This window comes from Heterocephalus glaber, unplaced genomic scaffold (assembly GCF_053883595.1).
Source record: "Heterocephalus glaber isolate CG9 unplaced genomic scaffold, H.glaber_assembly_v1.0 deba00001606, whole genome shotgun sequence".
NCBI lineage: Eukaryota > Metazoa > Chordata > Mammalia > Rodentia > Bathyergidae > Heterocephalus > Heterocephalus glaber.
In genome coordinates this window covers 4,943,037-4,958,067 of record NW_028258377.1, presented here as the reverse complement: position 1 = coordinate 4,958,067, position 15,031 = coordinate 4,943,037, and positions in this window count along the sequence as shown.

The following is a 15,031-nucleotide window of genomic DNA, read 5'->3' as shown; positions in this document are numbered from 1 at the left end:
CAAATAAAAATTCTGTTTACCATGTGCAGTCACATCACTGTCATTGTTGGAAAGTGACTGTAGGCTTTGTTCTAATAAAATACACCAAGTCCCTGAGGCTGGCTTCCAGAAAAGAGTGGGTGTGTCTGAGAGGAGAGGCAGAGGTGTTGACCTAAGCCATCTGCTTTCTAAGAACCTCTCCACCTAGTCAATGAGTCATAGGGAGTGAGGCAATCTCTGTGTGCACTAGTGTGTGTGTATGTGAGTGTGGGCGCAGCAATGCATGTATGTGAGTTGTTATATGTGCAGGTGGGTATACCTTGAGGGCATGCCCTTGTGATTGTGTGCATGTGTGTGTATATGTGTGCACGTGCATATGGGCACTTAATCTGTATGATGGTAGTGACTAGACAGAAGGAGAGGGAAATTCTTTTTGTTCTTTCCTCAAGTCCAATGCAGCTCTTACCGCAGCAAACTTAATGACATTTGGCATGATGCTTTTTCTAAAGTATAACTCAGTTCCCACACTCACAGAATTAGAGAGAAGGCAAAGGAAAAAAACAAAGATTAGTAGGTTTGGTAGAAGGCAAGTTGCTATTACTATATTCTATAAACATGAAATTGTCCCATTAAGATGATTTGAATCAGGGTAATGGTGTCACAAGGAAAAAGATTTATGAAGAACACCCTGGGGGAGAAAACTCCACTGAAGAGCTAGTGTTGATTAGGAAGCCATGCCTGGAAAGCTGCGGAATACACATGGCCTTGCACACACAGTTCTTGCTGAGATAAAATGGTGAACAGCACAATATAAGAGAACAGGGCAACGCAGTGTTGAGAGATTGCAAGCTCATGCTTCAGAACCTGAGTTTTAATTTGGCATTCTGGAATTAAAATCTTTGGCTCCATCTTTTACTTGTGGTAGGACTTTGAGAAGGTCACTGCAACTCTCTTGAACCTTAGCCTCTCCATCTACATCAGGAAGACTGATGTCTTCCTCCCCAGAAGCCAGTGAGAGGTTAAATGAGCCAAATTTGGGCTCACAAAATGACTTTACTTATGAATTCTATCATTTCATGACTGCTTTTAGAAGAAATTAGAATTAGTTTCCCTTAGATTACCTAATTATCACTCCCATGTAGAATCCCAGGCAAGAATTTCAGGAAGATTAGCGCCCTAAGTTATGGACATTTGCAATCTTACTGGGGTCAGTAAAGAACCACTTACCCGTGCTTCTGGCCTTGCTGCATCCAGAAGGCTCTTATTCCTAGGAACACACATTTGGCCAGTGAGATATAAATGAGAGAGTGTCAAGAAAGAGAAGCATTGTGGTCTCGCAATCAGGAGGTCTCAAGACCCTTCTACTCTTTTTTTCTTTTTTTTTTTTTTCAGTACTGAGAATTGAACACAGAGCTTGCGCACTGAGCTGCATTGCCAGCCCCTCAGTGTCACCTCCCCTTTATTTTAAATTTGAGATAGTGTCTCACTAAGTCACTAAGTTGCCCAGGCTTGGCTTGAACTTGTGATCCTATTGCCTTAACCTCCTAGAATGAAGGAATTAAAGGCATTGCCACATGCCCAGTGTGGGTTTTGCACTCACTATTAACCTCTCGGGATTCCTGTCTGCAGAGCAGTACCTTCCACAGAATACACAGCTGTCATGTAGTGTAGGGATTAAGGGCACGACTTTCCCCTTAGACCAATTCAAACCCTAGCTCTGAGGTTATCTGCTAAGCGATCTTACTAAACTGCTCAGTCTCTTGGGGTTTTGTTTTCCTGTCTGTAAAGGTATAATAATAATGATTATACTATATAGTTGTTATATGGATTAAAGAAGTTTATATATATAAACTGGTTGGCTCACAGAAATTAATATACATTGGCTTTGATTATTAGATGTGATGATGTTTAAAAAAGCAAACAAACTCCCTGAAGCTGAACTCCAGGTATATTCTTGGTCTGCTGAATGCATTTAAGAAGATATTGAACAATGATATCTGGAACACTTTGGGATAATGAATCCTAGAGTTCTAGAGCCAAAAATGCTCACAGGCACCCAAGCTAAAGCCTTGAAAATAATGCCTACACCAAACTGAACCAGAAAAATTTTCAGGCCATTCCTGTTTCCTTATGGCAGTCTGGTAATTTCAATTTATAGTGTCTTGTACACTCAGTAGGGGGAAAAAGAGTAGTTTTCTATTACTTTTTTCTTTTTTTTTTACTTCCGACCAGTCTTCTCCAAATTCACAGTCAACACACCAGTCAAGAATCTTACTGCCAATGAAACGGAAAACGTTTTTACCTTTTATAATCAAGCTGTATGGTCTGGTGGTTAAAACTGCATGTTTTGCCGTTAACCGCATCTGAGTTTGATTTGAGGCAAATGGGCTGTGCTCTCGGAGAGTCCTTTTCTCATCTTTACAACGGGGTGGTGATGGCTCTGCCTGGCAGTTCCTGAGGATTACTGATCAAGTGCAGAGAGAGCTTTCAGAAGAGGCTCTGGAATTTACTAATCATTCAGTAAGTAATTTATTTCCATAATATTTCAAAAATGTTGCCAATGGGGGCAAGGGTGTGGAAGCCCCAAAAATGAAGAGGATGACTGTCAAGTTGTAAGGAAGGCACACAGCAACCAGATGGGAAACCACCACCATCCTCTCGGGAAACACCACCACAGGGCGTTTCCACGGCGCTGTCTTCAGCACATCTTTCTCTGGAGGACTGCTGTGTAATGCCCAGAGCCAAGTGCAAGACGAAAATGCAGAGCTTCTTATTCAAAAACCGTTAAGAACTTCATGATGGCAGCAACAAAGCATTCAACAGAGTATGGAACCCTGCCAAACTAGGATTCTGTGCAGCTTCTCAGTCTGCGTGCAGCTGAAGCTGGTCTTGGTAAGGGTGAGGGAGAGTGCAGAGGAAGGTCGGCAACAGCATTGGTTTAACCCAATGAAAATGGCCCTGTTGGTCTTAGAGCACAAGAGCCACATGCAGGTATACCACACTGGTAGCCCACATAAGAAAACTATTTTATAAACCCGCCTCTTGAGAGGTGTGTCCCTTACCGTGTGGAGGGAAGACAAGCAAGTTGCTGGTCATTTACTTAGCTTTGTAGCTGCCAAAAGAAGGCCATCATTTTAGGAGCACAATGCAAAGGAAAATTTACTGCCTCCTTCCAGTGGCATGTGCTTTCCTTTAATCCCAGTATACTGGAGGAGGAGCAAGGACATGGGAAAGACGCCCTGGAAGGGCTCCACGTTGCAACCTTGACTCCTAATGAAACGGGCTGTCCCCACCAGTCGCTGGCACAGCTTCCTATAATGCATCAGCCCAAGGAGGCAGAGGCAGGCTCCCTGCCAGTCTCTCAGAGCTCACTTCATCTGCTGTGGCTTAAGCACCAGCTCTGGCTCCCCTTAGGGCCTCCAGGCTTTGCAGCAAATTCCTGGCCTGGGATTGAAGGGAGCAAGAGCTTTTGGGAGCAAATGTGCTAGGAGAAGGAGGAGGGAAGGTTCCTAGGGTTGGGGAGCTTCGGGGGTTGCTGGAGGGGAGGGATGATGAGAGAATGGGACTGGGCAGAGCGAGTTGTTAATCACACAGCTAAGCCTCCTTGCCAAGAACACACACTCAGTCCTAAACTGCCAGAAGACCTGGTGGAGAAACTGCTGTCTGAACTCAGAGCAAGTATTCATTCTGCAGCTAGTTAGAGCAATTAAAACAATACAGAGGTTACAGTAGAGAATAATACATGATCCAAAGTCCTTTCAAATACCAGTGATTGATGATGCATTAGTTCATCTGTGTTATGTGAGAGACGGTATTTCAGTTCTCCAAAGTGCAGGCTTCCCTCCTCCAGCTTATCCCAAGAGCTGCACCAATGAAGAAATAGCTCCGTGTCTTCTTATGTCACTTTGACACTTGCAATGAGTTGACAAGGCCTCTCACAATTCATCTCTCCTTTAATCCTTTGTTGCAACATCCAGGGGATTCAACTGTGCAGCTGAGTCCGTGAACAGTTGTGTGTTAATCTAGGTTTGCTGGGATATGAAATCCAGGTGTGTGGTTCTGATTTTATGTGCCTTGGAAATTGCTTTTTGCAGAATTCTATGCAGTCTGTGTAATGTAGAATTGGAAGAACTTTACTGTGAATGGCACCACTTTGATAGACATGCGGGACTTCTTGTGGGAAGGGGAGTTAATGGATGGGCAGTGGGTAGAGGATTTCTGGAACTGTGATTATCTCTTCTCTTCTCTTTTTAATTCTTTCTTTTGTCTTTGAAGCACATCTATGAGTGTTTTGAGAATTTTTACACCTGCTGAGAAAAAGCAGGTGAATAGATCTGAGGCATTTGTGTTCGCAAGTTCTGCTTTGTTTCCCTGTTAAATTTTTAGGAATTAGTATCTTGAAAACATTTTAAGAGGGCTCTGCTCAGAAAGTTCTTACTCCCTTAACAAAAACATTTCTGGCTGATATATATTATTTAAAACTCTCAGAAGTCTTCTGAATAAAGACATAAGACCATAACAAATGGGATGAGCTTGGGCAAGATTTACTTTTAGATTGTTCTGTGAATTAAAGCTACTTGATAACTTCCCTGCCAAAGGATTACTGGGAAAAACTTCTTTGCATTGGTTTGAACATGCAAAAATTAAATATCATAATTTATGCTTACATTATAGAGTTTTTCTTCTTAAAGCAAGAGACTAATATAAGCCAGAACACAATTGTGTGTAATCTGTTAAATATAAACAGTGATAAATTGTATTTTTGTATCAAGTGTTTATCTTAAGAAGCTCCATGAATTTCAAAGATTATTAGATCCAACGCTGCTGTCTAGAGTGATGAAGTTGAATAAACCCAGCAAAGAAGTGGGGTTGGTAGGGGGTGGGGAATGCTCCACCAGGCTCCAGTGCCTCACAGCCCAAAGCCAGCCCCCGTGATCCTGGAGATGTTTGGCCCCTGGAATGGATCCTTCCCAGGGTGAGCTGAGGAGATTCAAGTTGAAGAATAGTTTATTGATGAATTTACTATGAATTTATTCAATCACATAATGATTAATGTTTTGATGATTTCTGGCCTTTTGTTACTCTAAACAATGTGGAAGTGAATACCCCCATGTGGAGGCCTTTAGACACTTTTTGGACTTAGAAATCCTTAGAAGAGCCAAAATATTGTTGTGTCAATGTGTACAATGAGTATGTGCATTTAAACTTGCCAATTTTGTGTTCCAAAGAGGTTGTACTGATTTATACACCTGCCAGAATTTTATGAGAATATCTATTACTCCACACACATGCCAATGGCCTGGTGTTCAACTTTTTGATCTTTACTCATCTGTTAGGTGAAAATGACATCTCAGGCTGGTACTTATTTGCCTTTATTTTGTCATAAATAAGAAAATGGACTTTTGGTACATGAAAAGTCCATTTTGTAATTTTTTCCACAAACTCTTCACATTCTATGCTCTTTTCATTTTTTTTTTTGATTGCTGGTCTTTTTTATTGATTTAACAAAGTTTTTATGTATTAATAAAATTATCCATTTGTTTTATCATGTATGTTGCAAATACCACCCCCAATTCCTCCCTTCTCATGTTTTAAAATGCTATTTGTTCTTTATTTGACAGCACATTGTAAACTTCCAGGCAGACACATTTTCAAAACTGTGCCAACTCTTCAGAATGTTGTGAGGACAGTGGGGTCATAACAAGGAAACACTGCCAGGCACCCAGTGCCTGCTCTCAGCGTGTTTTCCTCAGAGCAGTGCCTCCTTGACAAGGCTGCTCCGTGTCTGCCTTCTCATACACCACCCATAAGGGCCAGCTGCCATGGGGGCCTGTGTTGGGTTTCCAAGAAACAGATTCTGAGGTACCCCTGTGTGTGGGAAGCTTTGGGGCAGTGTGCGTGGAAACAGCGTTGGTAGGGGAATGAGGGAAAAGGACAGCTGAACTGCACTGCAGTCGCAAAGAAGGCCTGAGCTAAACCCTGGGGCTCTGCATCCTCTTGCTCGGGGCAGCTCCCCCAAGCTGAGGCAGTTCTCCAAGAAGGACTGGCTATGAGATGCTGGCCAGCAGTACTCCCACTGCTGGGAATCAAACCCCTGGTCCTCAGGGAACACTCTGAGGGGCATTTCCAGCACCTGCTCTGCAAACGACTTTGACTTTTGCCCTGGCACAGAAATCTAGTCCCAGATCCCTTCCTTCGGCCTTATTGCCTTACCACCTTGGGCTCCTTTCAGTTTTAAGTTATTTAAATACTTTTTCACTGGCATCAGGGAAGGTAGGAAACAGCCATTGGCCTGATGGAGAAATTTTCCTCCTTTTTTCCCCTTGGCCCTTAATGATTCTTTGACACTTTTCACAGAGATGTGAAAATGCTGTAAAGAGTTCCCAGGCTTGCAAATAAAGTGAACCAGACACAGTAATTAAAGAGATAAATATGGCTGCAAATTTAGGACTTTTAGGAGATTTGGGCTCAGGATTTCCACAGTGAAGGAAGGAGAAACAGGCTTGCATTTAATTAGCCCAAGTCCCATGCGGCCTTGCTTTTCCATGGCTGTTACCCACTGCACATGTCACACTGCTGTGCTGGAAGCTCCTTTCTGGATGGTTTGATGGGCATCAAAAATCCTCTCAGAGGATCCACAATAGCACGCCTAGCAAAACACCACCACATGTTCATAGTGCCACTTCCTTTTTCAGGGCTGCTGTCTTACTGGAATCAGGTTTCCTGTGCTTGCTTTGGCTCCTGGCCACCAGCTACTCCTGTGCCTGGAACAAGGCAAACGAGGAAGAGCTGAGCTCTGTAGCAGATGCTGCTGGTGCCTTGCCCATATCCCCTTGGTGGGCACTGTTCTGTAGACTCCCACAGCTTTGCTCAGTCCTCAAAGTTAATGACCTTGGAAGCAGATCTCACACACAGCTTCCTTGCCTCTGGAGTGCCACAACTCCAGGGCTGGCTGTGTGCCGTCACTTAGAGGCGTTGCAGGGTTGGGTCCCAGTTATAGTAAAAACTTGTCTAGTAGCATACTGTATTCTGGCTTCCTTCCTTTCTCCACCTCACTCTCCTGCTCTCCTATTGCTGTTTCCTGGGATCCCTTCCCAACTCAACTACTAGCACGAAAATCCTTATCTGCCAGAACCAGACAAGCATCAAGGTGTGGAAGTTGCCAAGCAAAGGGTTCCATCTGGGAAATAATGCTCAAAATGTTATGCCCTGTTTTTCCCCTATCTTGTCCATCGAAAATGAAAACAAACCAAAACAAACAAACAAGAACAACAACCATTAAAAAGCCAACAACATCTGTTATGTTGTCCACAGTGGACTTGTCCTAATTGTCTGAATTGGTCTATGCAAATGTATTAGTTTTTACATGGCTAGCTTCAGAATCCAGGAAGAATTTTAGCCATCTTTCTAACTGATTCTTAACTTGCAGTTTGCATAATCTTCCTGATTCGTGACATCACACCAGCACATTATCGGTATAAACCCACTGGGAAGAGGTCTTTGGTGAGAAGTTCTTCCAGCCATCTAGATCCCTATTCAGATGAACCACATCTAATTTTGAATGTACAATTATTTTCTCTATGTTCTTATCATTACTCTAAACTGATGCAGATTAAAAGGGGAAAACAGAGCTTGAGAATTTTACAACTTCTGCTGGAGCTGCAATGCGTATTCCTCTTTGGCCCTTTGATTGGAAATTTAAATCATCTCACATTTCAGGCACTTGGTAGCTGTGTAAGATACAGACTCTTGACAGTTTCTGGCTCAATCTGTGTCTTGCCATCTTTAAAGGAAAGGTAATAAAAATTGAAATTAAGGAAAACAGATAAATGCCCAAGCCCTGGGATTATATATTTTATAATGATCACATCTGCTGCAAAGTGCCTGAAAAATGGCTCTGGAAGGCTGCTGGCACCACAGAGCGGTGCACACAATGAAAAGGAACTGAACAGGAAAGTACATGGGCCAGGGGCTAACTGCACACTGAGGTGACTGATCTTTTGTCCGAGTTTTTGTTGCAGCTGTTCTGCACCTTGCAAGCCACGTGAGCCTCCCGTCTGTCCACACCCTCATGGTGGGGTTGCTGTGTCAGAGCTCCGGAAGGAAAAAGGAAACAGAAGGAGACAGGAGTCAGGGAGGCTGGGGTGAGGGCACCTGAGGGGAAGGCAGGGGAGGACTTCCGGGAGCCAAGTGGCAGCTCTGACTTTTAGGTTACCATAGCTTTGAAATGGGATCCTTGTGACAACATTATGTGCTTGGGAGGTCAGGAGGACAAATCAGAAACTCAACGTTTAATTATATTATTTAAAATTATAGAGAATCATGAGAAAGTAGTAATAATAAAATATCAACTAAATTAATTACATCCCTGGTCTTGGACTTGGTGCTTCATGTAGAATATTTCATTTAATTCTAATAACCCTCACAGGTAGGTGGCTATGGTTTCCATGTTGAAGATCAGGAAATCAAGGGCCAGAGAGAGCACTGGACTTTCTCAAATGAAATCAAAGAGATTGGACTTCATCTGCGTTGTTCTGATTTGGAGCTGTGTCTACTCTAGCACAACTTTTTCCTAACAAAGAGGGGAATGGAGGGATGCATTTCCTCCTCTTTCCTTCTGGGTGCGTTTGCCTCCATTTTCCAGACATTGGCATCCCTGTGCTTGCATTCATCTTCATGCTTGCTGTCAAAGGCATTCTGCTCATGAAGCTTCAAATAGCTCAAGACGCTCGCTTGACAGCACCCTTCCTCAGGTGTTTTGCATTTTTACCTGGCCCACACCTGATATCAGTAAGCTCCAAGGACCACCCTAGATGCTAGGGGGAGGGTCGTGTGTGGGAAGGCTTGAGCCCTGTGTGAGTTTGAGCTTTTCCATATGCCAAACATGAGTCAAAATTTTATCTAGGCACTGGCAAGGAATTGGGGGCTGAAAATGGAAAGGGGAGATGCAAAGAACACAAAAGCCCAAGATAGCCATGACTATATAGCTCAGGCTGTGAAGGGGGACCTGGGAAGCAGTGGGTCAGCAAGACTTCAGCATGGGTGCACCCGCTGATCTCCATGTATAAACTGATATAACCAGGGCATTTCTGGTGTGCAGCCACTATGTACACCCCTATACATGGCTGGACTGCCATGAAGGCTGGTGGGTCAGGGGCCTGAGGACTGCCGTGCATGTGTGCACAGCTGAGCAACACCTGACAGTGAAGATGTTCAATCCATTCCTCAGCTCTGCATCTCTTCTTCAGGCTTCCCGAATCACAAGTGAACGGGTGACAAGACAGAAGGCAGCCACCAAAACTAGCATTACCATGCTCTTATCTCCATGAGCTACTGGAGCTCAGTCTTTGTGGGGAGCCTGGTAGACATTTGTTCTTGTGGGAGAACTCATGGCCCAGGATTATCCTGGAGGGGAAAGGACATTTGGGTGCATAGACACTGCGACCTTGGTCATAGTTGAGAGATTCCTAGTTGGGATGTGTAATTCCCCTCCTTTTCTGGCCTGCTATCCAGGCAGTAAAACAGGTCCCCACTTTTAGAGAAAGCCCTCAGGCAGGAAAGTGCAGGGGATGGTGCTGGAAATCCTGGGAGAATGGAGCACAGTGGGCCCTGCGGGCTGCTTGAGCCCCTGCAAGCTTACTTGACCCACCTGAAACCACAGGCCTGAAGTTGGGAGTTTCATCATGAATGGACATCTAACTTGGCTTCCAGAGACACCATGATGTTTCTTTCCTCCAGAGCCAAATAGTTAAAAGAACAAAAGTTAACTGTATTGGACCCTACTGAGTGCTGTGTGTGGGGTATATGTGTACACACATGTGCCTATGTGTATGTGTGTGTCAGAGTAGTGATGTGATGTTTATATAACTGCCTTCTAAAATTTTGGAGGAAATAATGAAAAACAATCCCAATTTGTAGTTTCAGTATTTTCTGCTGCTTCTTTTTTCTTTTTAAGAAGCTTTGATTTAGAGGGCACAAGATTGTATTATTTCTTCTGCGTCTCTTTGTAATACAATTGAAATTGTCTACTGCTCTGCATGACAGAAACCAATTTTAGGTACTCTATTTTTAATGCACATATTTATTAAAGTGACAATAGTAAAGGGTCTTTGTGTATCATTCTACATGACTATTTTAAATGATAGTTATAGATCCTTTTTTATCTGCTCATTTCTAATGGTCCTTTTGTGAAATAAATGGGTGGCAATCATTCATTACACAGAGAACTTTACATCCTCTATGTATAATTGAAAATTTTTTTTAAAGAAAAAAATAACTAGTTCACTTACTAAATGGCTATTTTTTTTTGTACCAGGGATCGAACTCAGGACCTTGCACTTGCCAAGTAGGCACAGTGCCACTGAGCTACATCCCCGTCACTATTACCATTTTCTATAAAGTGTGTGTGTGTGTGTGTGTGTGTGTGGTCCAGATGGATATAAACCATTATTAATTTTAAAAAATGGGCCAATTGGGATCCAAATGGGATAATTTCTAGACAGTACATTTGTACTGGACAACTGGGGGATTTGGGGGACAGTGGTCTTTCTAGTATCACTCTCTGTTGTTTTGTTGGAATGTCCTCACTGTATGTAGACATCTGTAGCCCAGTCTCCCCTTTCTCAACTCCTAAGAGCCACAGCAATTGCATAATCTAGGCTTGGGCAAGCAGATGCTCCAGGCAGGACCTCACACATTGAGGCAGCAATACAAAACTAAAGTTCTGGTGCACGGTGCCTGTAGGAGCTATGGAGCCAGGATTGATGGCAGGTGCATGGTGATGAGACTCAACCTCTCCATTTGGGATGGTGCTCTGGCCAATTTTGTGTTTCTTGGCTCTCTAGAGACATTTCATTAAAAACTCATTGAGAAGTTGCTCTTAGTGCTACTGTTTTAGATGCTGTGGATACAGAAATGAAACTGATACAGTCCCTGGGATCATTTGTAGAAACAACCACCAACTCTTCTCCCTGCATCTGAGGCCTTGAAAAGTGTGATTACAGGTCCTTCCAACAAGCAACAGAATCTGGTTTTTTAATTTCTTGAATCTTGGCTGGCTAGCAGAACCCAGAGACCTGAATAGCACTTATGCACTGGAATCTTGCTGGGCTTGGGACTCTGGGACCCATATGAACAAGCCCAAGGTAGCCAGTAGAGGACAAGAAGAGAAAAAAGTAAGCAGCCCAGCCAGGAGTCCATCTGCTGTCTGCTACCCTGGTTGATAATTGCAGATGTGTGAGTAAGCATCACATATCAGCCTGCCTCAGACCAGAGAGATTATCTAGCTGAGCCCAGGCTGAATTTAAAGAGTGAAGAGAGAGAAGGTGAGCCAGTCCCAGCACCTGGAAGGAAGCTCCCCCACCTCCATCCCAGGCTCCTAGGGCAGAGAAGATGAGCCAGTCCCAGCACCCAGAAGGAAGCTCCTCCACTGCCATTCCATGCTGCTAGGGCAGAGAAGCTGAGCCAGACCCAGCACTGGAAGGAAGCTCCTCTGCTGCCATTCCACACTCCTAGGGCAGAGAAGGTGAGCCACGCAGGAGCCAGAAGCACCCCCCTCCTCACTGTGGAAATGAGAAGACACATAAACAAGCCTCAAAAACAGACCTCCCAATCACCTACAGCAACCCCAAAGGGAAATGAGATGGAACAATCTGATACTCAACCACCTGGACTCTCTGAACTGCCAAAAAAAGAGGATCTGGGAAAAATGAAATCAGAAATAATTACTCAGATAACAACAAAGATTGTGCTCATAGTGCAAGATATGATTAATAAATCTAGAGAGGACACAGATAAAAATATAGAGGATCTGTGGAACATGATGGAATCCCAACATAGGAAACAAATGGAATCCATAAAACAGATACAAACAGATTTCCAGGAGAACAAAAACTCCATGGAAAGTCTGCACAGCAGAATGAACCAATGTGAGGATAGAATTTCAGATATAGAAGATAAGATTGCAAGTAGTGACCAGGAAAAGAAAAATTGCTGAAAAATTGTAAGGGAACATGAGAAATCAATCCAGCAGCTGCTAGATGATGCAAAGAAGAATAACATAAGACTGATTGGAGTCAATGAAGAAACAGGAGACAGTGCAGATGACATAAAAAAACTGTTCACAGAAGTGATGGCAGAAAACTTTCCAAGGAGGGGAAAAGAACTTGACATATAGATAAGTGAGGCATGTAGGACTCCAGCTAGCCTTGATCAAAAAAAATCTACACATAGACATATAATAGTTAGGATTCCAGAAATCCAACAGAAGAATAAAATTCTACAAGCAGTTAGAGAAAAGAAACAGATCACATACAAAGGAAAGCCCATCAGAATCACAGCAGACTTCTCAATTCAAACCCTCAAGGCAAGAAGAGCTTGGAGTGATGTATTTCAAGCCCTAAAGGAAAACAGCCTCCAACCCAGATTGATGTACCCTGCAAAACTATCTTTCAAAATGGATGGAGAAATAAGATACTTTCATGATAAAGAGCACCTCAGGAACTTCATGAATACCAAACTGGCACTCCAAAAAATTTTAGACAATACCCTAGGAAAAGACAATGAGGATCACAACCCCAGGAATCCCAGCAGAATGAATCCATTGGGTGTGACAAATTAAATGGAAAGGGGGAGAGTCCAACAAAAAGAAAAAGTCATGACAAGGCTTTTAAAACTTTTAACTTCATCTCCCTAATGAGTGCATAATTCAATCTTGTTATTGTACTGATTAGTATTTTTCTGATTCTAGAGTTGCACACCATTCTTTGTGCTATACTGGCTATTTATCATCTTCTTATGTCTACATTTTAATTGGGTTGTCTATTAATGAGCTCCAAGAATTCTTTATATAGTCTGGTCATAGGTTATATGTATTGTAAACATGGTCTGCTTAAGGACTACTTGTCATTTTAATGATGTCATTTAAAGTTCTAAATTTTGATGGAATCTCATTTATCAATTTTTTTCTTTTATACATCATGTTTTTTGTGTCCTAGGTAGTTCTTGCCTACCCTAAATGCATAAACAATTTCCCTTATAATTTCTTCTTAAAGTTTTATACTTTTAGGCTTTCTTATTTAGGTTCATAGGTCCCTTCAAGTTATTTTTATAGATGGATACCAGGTGTTGTAGTGCCGTTTGCTGAAAGCACTATCTTTTCCTCGGCTCTTGAATTGAGTTTATATTCTATAAAATGCTAATGTTAAATAATCTTTCAAAACTCAGTGGACCATATATGTGTAGTTCCATTTCTAGATTCTCTGTTTTATTCAAATGATCTATATGTCTTTCCTTACACCAACACTGCCTTGATTACTGTAGCTTTAGAAGAAGTCTTAAAATTAGGTACTAAATATCTTCCAACACTGTTTGGTTTTTGTTTTTCTTTTCACTTTTCTAGGTCCTTTGTACTCCTACATAACTTTTAAATTTCAATATCCAATTCTTCATTTATAGCAAGTATACACAGACCTGAATTTTTATATATACCTTGTGTTTTCTAATCCTGCTAAATACAAATACAAATTCTAGGGGCTCCTAGAGATTTCTTAGTATTTTCTCTGTAGATGGTCATTTCATCTACATATAAAGATTTTGCTTCTACCTTGCCAATCCTATCCTAACTTTGTCATTTTATTGCCAGACTATTTTGGTTGGGCCTAGGTTTCAAAGTTTAATGGACAGATAAAGAGTAAGCATATCTGCCCTTGTTCCCCACCTTAAGGAGAAAGCATTGTATCTTCTCCATTCATATAAGGCATTCTCACTGGAAGTATGGAGTACATGTCTTAATCTGTTGAGAAGTTTCTGTTCTGCTTCTAGTCTCCTGATAGCTTTTACCATGAACAGCTGTAGAATTTAGTCCAATGCTTTTTCTCCAACTAGTGACAGGATCATATGGCTTTTTCCTTTCCTCTGTTAAAATGATGACTTTTGGGGGTGGATCTTCCAATGCTGAACCAACACTGCCATCCCTATAACAAAACCATTTTCTACATACTGCCAGATCTGACTTCTAATAGTTTGTTTTGTTAAACAAATTTCTATCTATGTTCATACTTTCTTCTTCTATTATCTTTATCCAGTTTTAGGATTAGCATGATGTTGAGTTCCTAAAATGAGGGGAGAATTGTTCCTTCTTTTTTCTGCTTTAATTGTTTGATATAATGTATCAGTTAAAATGTATATGAGTCTGTTGTTGTCATATAGGTAGGTTTTCAAGCTAGGAATATACTTTCTTTAATAGGTGCTATTCAAATTTTGTATTTCTTCCAGAGTTAGTTTTATCAATTTGTCTTCTAAAGTACTTCTTAGAAGTTGCCAAATTTATTTCAAAACAGATTTTTGAAATATGCTTTCTATATCCTTTTAAATTCTGTAAAATCTGTGGTAATGTCTCCTAGGTCTTGATATTGTAATTTTAAAAATATGTAATTGATATTGTGTAATAGGAAGTAAAGGTCTAGGGGGGCAGGGGATGTGGGAGGGGGGAGGGGAAAGGGGGAAAATATGAGCAAGGGAAAAAAATGGAAATGAGATCTTTGCAAGTGGGGAGGGGTGGAGGGGATGAGGGGAGGGCAGGGGAAGGGGAAAAAAATAAGAACCAAGATACTCATGTAAAGGTACAAGATCCCAATGATGAATGTAAATGTATTTTATACCTAAAATGTACCAATAAACTTAATGGTGGAAGAAAAATAAATAAATAAATAAATAAAGAAAGAAAGAAAGAAAGAAAGAAAGAAAGAAAGAAAGAAAGAAAGAAAGAGTGAAGAGATTACTTAGCATGTTTGAGGCCCCAAATTTGATTCCTAGCATGCCTACGTGGGGATCAAGGGAGAGTTTTCTAAGAAATGTGCTTGAATAAAGTGAGAGATGGAAATTGGTCATGATCAGAGACAGGTATTTCAGAGAGAGGTGACAGTAATAGCAAATGCTTGGTACATTCAGGGAAAGATGAGAAAGCCAAGTGTGAACCGAGAGATAGAAAGAGGGTAGGAAAGGAAGTGGGAGAGCCAGCCAGGGACCCCTGATCACTGCAGATGGTGGAACT